Source organism: Paramacrobiotus metropolitanus, unplaced genomic scaffold (genome assembly GCF_019649055.1).
Source record: "Paramacrobiotus metropolitanus isolate TYO unplaced genomic scaffold, Prichtersi_v1.0 Parri_scaffold0000084, whole genome shotgun sequence".
In the NCBI taxonomy this organism is placed as follows: Eukaryota; Metazoa; Tardigrada; class Eutardigrada; order Parachela; family Macrobiotidae; genus Paramacrobiotus; species Paramacrobiotus metropolitanus.
Window position 1 is genome coordinate 501,929 of NW_026570304.1, and position 7,523 is coordinate 509,451.

Genomic DNA, 7,523 nt, shown 5'->3' on the forward strand with positions numbered 1-7,523 from the left:
TTAGGACGCCAACTTTTTCCTAATAAACTTAATTATTTCATGGAAGCCGTCACGGCCGCTTTTGAGAAGCCTTTTGGTTATATTGTAATTGATTTGCAACACAATATAAGCGATCGATATCGGCTGAAATCGTCGATTTTCGGAGAGAACTTTTCTGGCTATACTGAAGTTTATCTACAGGCATAATGGAACGAAGTAAAACCGTTTCCAATATTGATTTACTGTCGTCAATAGCTAAGAGCAAGCCAAAACTTGCGAAAGCGATTATTAAAAATTCGGAAGACACTTTGATTGATGCCATTTCCGAATGTGCGCTCCAGATTGTTGAAGGCACGGTTCCCGTTTCTGAATCGTCGAAAGCTCAACGAGTTCGACGTTTATTGCCTTATTTAAAGTTATTGTCTAAAAAGTCTGTCTCCCGAAAAACTAAACGAAGTTTTCTGTTAGCAAAAGGTTTTGCTTTATTGTCTTTAATACTGCCTCCTGTGCTTAATTTTGTTTTGGGAAACGCTTGAAAATGGCACCACGAAGGTTTTTGTTAAATGAAGAACAGCTACGTGCTATCAGGAAATCGCGAAGCCTGTCTCCCGTGCCTGTACAGCCTACGCATGCTCATCTGGACTATTATGCAAGTCCATTGACCAAGTCATACCGAGATATGACAAACTCACTGCAGAATCCGACAATGACTAGCAGACAGCGTTTAAATGCCCATAACGACGCTATGGAACGGTACAACAATTATATAGGACAGGCTACACTGCCTATGCAGCAGCATCCAGCGCAGCATCCTTTCGACGAAACTGATGCTGCAACGCATGGTAGCGATAAGTCCACAGATAGAGTGGTTTTTCTACTACCAGAGAAGCAACAGAACAACGCACGCCATTTGCTAACGCACTTACAAGAGTACGGTCATTTTTCAATTGGGAAAAACCTGGAACTTGCAGTAAACGGGATTTTGAAAAACGGTACGAACGTTGTGGATTTAATCCGTTGGCTAACTACACCTACAAATCCAGGACCGTCACAAACTCCTCCAAATGGAATAGAAGAAGTATTCGAGGCAATGAAAAGTTGCAATGCGCCGGCTACGTTATTGCCGAATATGCAGCGTCGTAGAGCATATTTAGATTTTGAACCTTCCGATTTTTCTTTTAATACGCCAGAACGAAACAGCAGTGGCAAACGAAGAAGCAAAGCCACCCCAGTTACGGTTCGCAAAAACTGGAAACATTTTGGCTAAATCATCAAAATTTCGATTTTGGTGTGCATCTATGTTAACAAACCAACTCTGTTGATTGTATTGCCTACCAAAATCGAATTTTTCCGAGATATGCAAACTGTCGTGTGTGTTCAAGTGTTTAAGAGTCAAATAAATTCCGGAACCAAACGACGTTCTTTTTCCGCATTTTAATAGATAACCTTATACATAGGCAGAGAATATTGCTGCTTTTTCGGCATATGCTTCAAACATTTTCGAGGGTTTTACACACATGCAATTTCCTCTTAGCAAAAGCATACAGCATTTTATCATTGAATTGCAGTCTTTTGGGGTATTCAAACTTATTTACAATTTCACGTAACGTAAGACCGCGACAAGAGTAATAAAGAAAAATACAGAGAAGAGACCACAAAGTTTAGACTGAGGATGTTGGAGTTGGATCCGATTTTCCTGATAATGTCCATTGGTAGCCGGAAAATTTTCCGAGATAAATTTGTCAAACTCCATGCCGTAAAATAAAGAAGACTTACCAAAAAATCAAAGAAAACGACATTTTACTGTTCTTAGCAAATATAGCTAGCCAGTGCTGTCCGGGTTCCGCGTGCTTGTCCGAGTTCACAATCAGTGCGAGCGGAAATTTTGGACTGGACACGGTTGGTAGCGTGTCTCGTGAGAACACTCCGAGGAATATTCTCTGAAGACAGCTATCGTGCTGCACGATATCTAGAAGCTTGATATTATTCATGTTTAAGCACGTTTGTATGGGCAATAAACGTTCCGTCGTGCGTCAATTTCTACGAGGGCGTTCTTATTGAAATAGACCAATACGGAAAGAGTGGCAGTCGTTTGAGCCGAAAAAGATAAGGACAATCCTAGAACTCCTTTTTTCGTAGGATTTATGCACGTGTGGTCTCCAATATCAGGTTCAAGGTTAAAACCGAAAATTGCATAACCTTTGGCCCAATCTTTTTGATCAATCGCCAGTGTTGAGTTCTTGTAAATCATACCAGTTGTTTCCAAGAGACTCAGGTACCCGTCGCGTGTGTTTGTAGCTGAAACCTCTAAGGCTTTCCCAGGAAACGGTTCGGAATTGACATAAGTGATAATCTGGCTCAGTTCATAGGGCTGAAAATTATACGGGTTGCGAGTTAAGTTTCCTCCAACGGCCTCCGACAAAACTAGAGCAACGAAAAGTTGCTTAGGGATGACTCCCCGAAATAAGTCGTCGCGAGACCAATGACTGCTTCCAGATGGGATGGTCATCTCGAGAACATGTGATTCCACGTAAGGAATCATTACATTTCGTTTTTGAAGCATAATCTCATGAGCCAGCAAAAACTCAGGGTCCAGCTTGACTTTGCGCAGTTTAAGCGTTGCCCGTTTTATAACAATTTTCAAATCAAGTGGCGCTTGAGGACAAAGCAACGCAAACTTGTCTTTAGATCGTGCCAATAATAATTTCAAGTCCACTTTAGGTGGAATAAGACGTGATTGGTTCGCTAAGTCACTAGGAAATTTCATAAATAAATGCCATGAATTTCCGCCCTCGATCATGCCACGGCGCGTAAGGAACCCATCATTCAAAACTAGATTGTTTGGATTAGCTGCAGGCAGTGTAATATAATTCACGTCAAAGCTTCCGGCAGTGTTCAAAACAAAACCAGAGCTTAACAGCTGTGTTCGACCTTCAGAGCCAAAATTCAATAGGTTTTCGAAGTAGGATGAGTAATGTGATAAGGAAGGAACATATGAAACAGTCTCACTGTTTAATAAAAGTTCATGTCCGCTAAATAGGCTACGTGTAAAGTTGTTAACGACGCCCCAGTTCAAATCAGCGGCAGGAGCGGCTCCTGCAGTGGTTAAAACAGTTACATCCAGTAAAATAGTGCTGTTTGCTAGATCTATCATTTCCTCTGGGGTTCCTGAATCCTCCCAAGCAATCGTATCCACGTTCAAAGTATTTCCTATTGGATTATAGGAAACATACTTCGCGGATCTGATTGCCGTTTGAGTAGGCGGCAAAGAAAAATGGTCCAATTCCGATTTTAAACACAAAGGTGTATTAGCATCCATTCTCGTGAGAGTTAGCATAATAATCCCGAAAGCGGAACGCGCATACGCTTCTTCTTGCGCAAACGTTTATGAACTCTTCGTTTTCGGCTACGTCTTTTATGAGAATGCTTCTTCGGTTTGGTAAAGGGAGCTGGCTTGGACTTGCGCGAGCGTCGTCTGCGCTTCTTTTTTACGATTCCGTGTAGCTGTCCTTTGAGCTTTGATTTTGTGGTCCGGCGTTTCCGGCGCTTTTTGCCCCGCCCTTTTTGAATATCAGACATCATATTACCGACAGCTTCTCTCGTTCGATTTTGAGCTGAATCTAATAACGTTGTCTTGTTCTGTAGAACATCAGAAACAACGTTTCTACCCAGACGAACCAGATTAGGATAAATAATATTTTTTGCTGTCCTAGCAAGGCTGCCAAAAAAATTTCCAAGCGAACCGTATCCGTGCTGCACATGTCCAACCGCGCTGCCATGTTGCGGTGAAAGAAGGTGCACGTAAACTTGCGCAGGAATCGCAAAACTTGAAATCTCATCCATTATTTACGGCGAAAATGTAATTGCAAAACTGAAACACCTTTCTCAAATTCAACAGACTCTCCATCTAAACTGGTGATCGAGACTGAAATGCGATCAAACTGAGTGTTCTCAACGCTGATATATTTCGAAGATGAAGGAACGAATGCGCTTCCGTCTGCAACACTTTTTCGAGATAAAACAGCCAATAGAGAAACGCGTGTTCTGTTAAACACTTGGCTGCGAACCAAGTCGCTAAACACGCACAAGGTGTCACGAGTTATCGATCGGGGTTTTGGACACTGTAAGTAGCACAGTGCTACTTCAAATTCTCGCAGTAGCTGAACATAACTCGGTAAAAGCACAACGAATTCCGACGCCGTGTTTCCAGTGCCACTATCAGATGTCAAGGTGATATAGCAATCATCCATTCTTAAATATTCGAAATTGGTATGCAATATGATGCGCTATAGTCGTGTGAGTTTAGCAGTGTACACCAAAATCGAATTTTTCAAATTAACTGAAGTCCATACCGCTTAAGTTGACTTAAAGTGATCCATTTGTCGAACTTTTTATTCCAGCCAACAAAACGTATCAAAACTTTGTTGCCTTTCTTAGATAAAACAGCAATTTCAGCAGTCTCTGGTGTATTTTTTGGGACTTTCTGCAGTTCCCAAACGTAAAATCGTCCTTCTAACATTTCACGTTTCAAATCTTCCACTCGGAACATGGTTATGCCATCATGGGCTTCAACAGCTTTAACTTTGTAAATTTCTATTGACCACCCTGGAGTATATCCTTTTTCCATTGCCGTCTTCTTCAAAGACAGACGCACAAAATCTCCTAATTTTGGAATTTCCGTGCTTAGTTTCTTGTGTGCATTTTTGGTTTTGTCCTTGTAAATGATCTTGTGAAATTCTTCTGCATTTTCAGCCGTTATTTCTGATGGCTTATGGTATCCTAAACTTCTATGTGGGCTGTTGTTGTATGCGTCCACGAGTTTCTGAATTACATCAATCCATCTTTTCGTTCGATTATGCGTAAAATAACGGAACAATCTAGTCGATAAGGTGCGATTCAGACGTTCAACTTGGCCAGCTTTAATTTCTGCATTATTAGTAGAGAAATGAAGAATTTGTTGCTGATTTAACAAAGACTTGACATCAGTATTATAAAATTCGGTTCCCAGATCGGTTTGGAATTTTTTGGAAACGGTCCACAACGATTAAATATTACTTGTAAAGCATCACGTACTTCAGAGGCAGTCTTCCGCTTAATCGGTTCCACCCATGCATACCGAGTAAAACAATCTTCCACGACTAACAAAAAATTATACCCATCATTAACAGATACATACGCACTGTAGTCTATTAAGTCCGCTTGGAACTGTTCGTTAGGACCGGAAACAACAAAATTGAGACGAGGAAAGTGTTTGCGAACTGGTTTATGTAGCGTGTAGGCCGGCTGTTTGCGCAGGAACTCTTTCACGGTGTCCGTCGACAATTTTATATTGCTCTGCTTGCTGGCCTCTCGGTGCAATGCTTGTATTCCACCGTAACCACCCGGCGACGCCACGTCAAAATAAATTCTTCTCAGCAAGTTTTCCATGAATAATCTTTAGCAGACGCTTATCAACCCCCTTGGGAATAGTGCCATCTAGAAACTGCTTTCGAATTTGGGATCTCCAAACAGTTAATGACTTATAGAACATTATGCAGTCGCAGACTTGAACAGATTTCCCGGTATACTGTTCCACAACAAGAATAAACAACTCACGCAGTAATCGCTTGTCAACGGAGTTTGCAATTTCATAGAAGTGAGCAGACTTATAGCAATGATCGTCGACACGATTGCCACAAGTATGCTGATCATCGATACGATAACATCCGCGGCAACACATACGTTCGCTTTTCAAAAACTGACAATTGATGAGAAAGCTGAACAGATATTTAAACGCAGCAGTGCATCTCTTAAAAATGATTTGTTTATCGCAACAGACATCTAGACGCTGATCGCAAGCGACACACAACCCCGTAATCAACTCGTATTTTAATTTCCCATAATTGTTCGATTTCAGAGACGACATGATTACAAGCGTACAGTGTTAGACAAGAACAATGAAATTTAGCAGCTATTCATGCACAAAATATTCTTCCCCATCAACGTCCTCAGTCAGCATTGCAGGATTGAAACGTTCAAGCAACTGATTTACAACTTCAAATTCAAGTGAGCCGATACTAGGAAAAGGGATACCATGATAACCAAGCGGATACGTCACAAAATCACGACCAATAGCACGACTGGTAAACGTACAGCCTATACGGCGAACAAGAGGCACTGTCTGTATTGTCAAGTTATCTGTATTCTTTCTGAATGTTATACTTTCGCATGCAGTAACTTGGGACGGCCCTGTCCCGAACATCATAGACTTCAGAACACCAATGTTGACCCGTTCCTTCAACCCGTCAGACTTAGGAATCCCTTTACACTTTATACGCTGTTCTCCACTGCTGAGGAGCTGACAGTAGGTTTTCTTTGCCAGTGCAGCCCACTCCACGAAATGCTCACCGCCGAGGTCATCGGACAAATCGCCTAGTAGGTCGCCTGTAGGAGGATCTGGCTCGCCCGGGGTGCTCACGAACATCACGGAATCCGTGTCACAGTAGAGCAAACGATCACCAACAAGCCGTAAAGCTTTAAGGAGTTTGAGTTGGCCGTACTCGGTGGTAAATTTACCAATGTACGGATTTGTTCGCTTGTTAGGCGCAACCTATGCACGAATTTGTAATTGTTAACTCAAACGGGAATGCAATTAAAAACTTTCTGCACAATTCATACCCAAGCAGCTTTCTCTTCGTACGTCACATCGATGCACTTTCCATCGTTGACCATTCGAATGTCGTTGGTAATATAACGACTGTTGAAAACGATGTCCTTCATTTCCTTGTACGTTCGACAGTACGTATTCTGGCGGTACACGGCTTTCATAACAAACCTATTAAGAAATATGAATTAAGAAATGTTAAACATTCCTAATTCACATTTCTTACCTTCCCCAAACTTGGTTGACAAACGTTTTAGCTGCTGCGCGCATCCCGGGATTGTTGGTAACTTCGTCGGGGGTGAAAATAATTCCCAAAACTTCTTCATATTTCCTGCCGAACTCTTTCTTATGTTCTTCGGTGATAACATGTGCAGGAAAGTCACTTGTAACTATCTTGGTGCGAATGAGATCCAAAATAAATTTGGCGAATACGCCGCCGGTTTTGCTTTCCGGGTTATATTTGCTGCTGTTAGGAAAATGGTGAATCTCAAAAACACGACGAATGATGTAGCCGTCTTCAACTGCCTGTTCCAGAAGTGGTGTAGTCCAAGCCCCTTCGAATGCACGTTGTCGATAGTCATGTGTGCACGGCTTTGCGATGTTCAGCTCTTCCGAGCACGTACGACATAAGGTGTACACCGTACGACCATCAGCCAATCGGAGCGGGAGAGTAGGTATGAATAACTCATACGGCGGCCATACTTCGCAGTACACAACGCCAAACCAATCCTTAATGTTAAACGGTTCGCCAGGTTTGCTGAAGTTAGTGAATCGGATCTCAGGGTGGCCAACAGGATAGCGGTCGAAAACCATAAATGACGGATACAGTGAAATAAAATCCAGGACTTTCCCTTTGGACCCTTCTGGGATTTCTTTATACATACAGAATATGTCTGTCCGA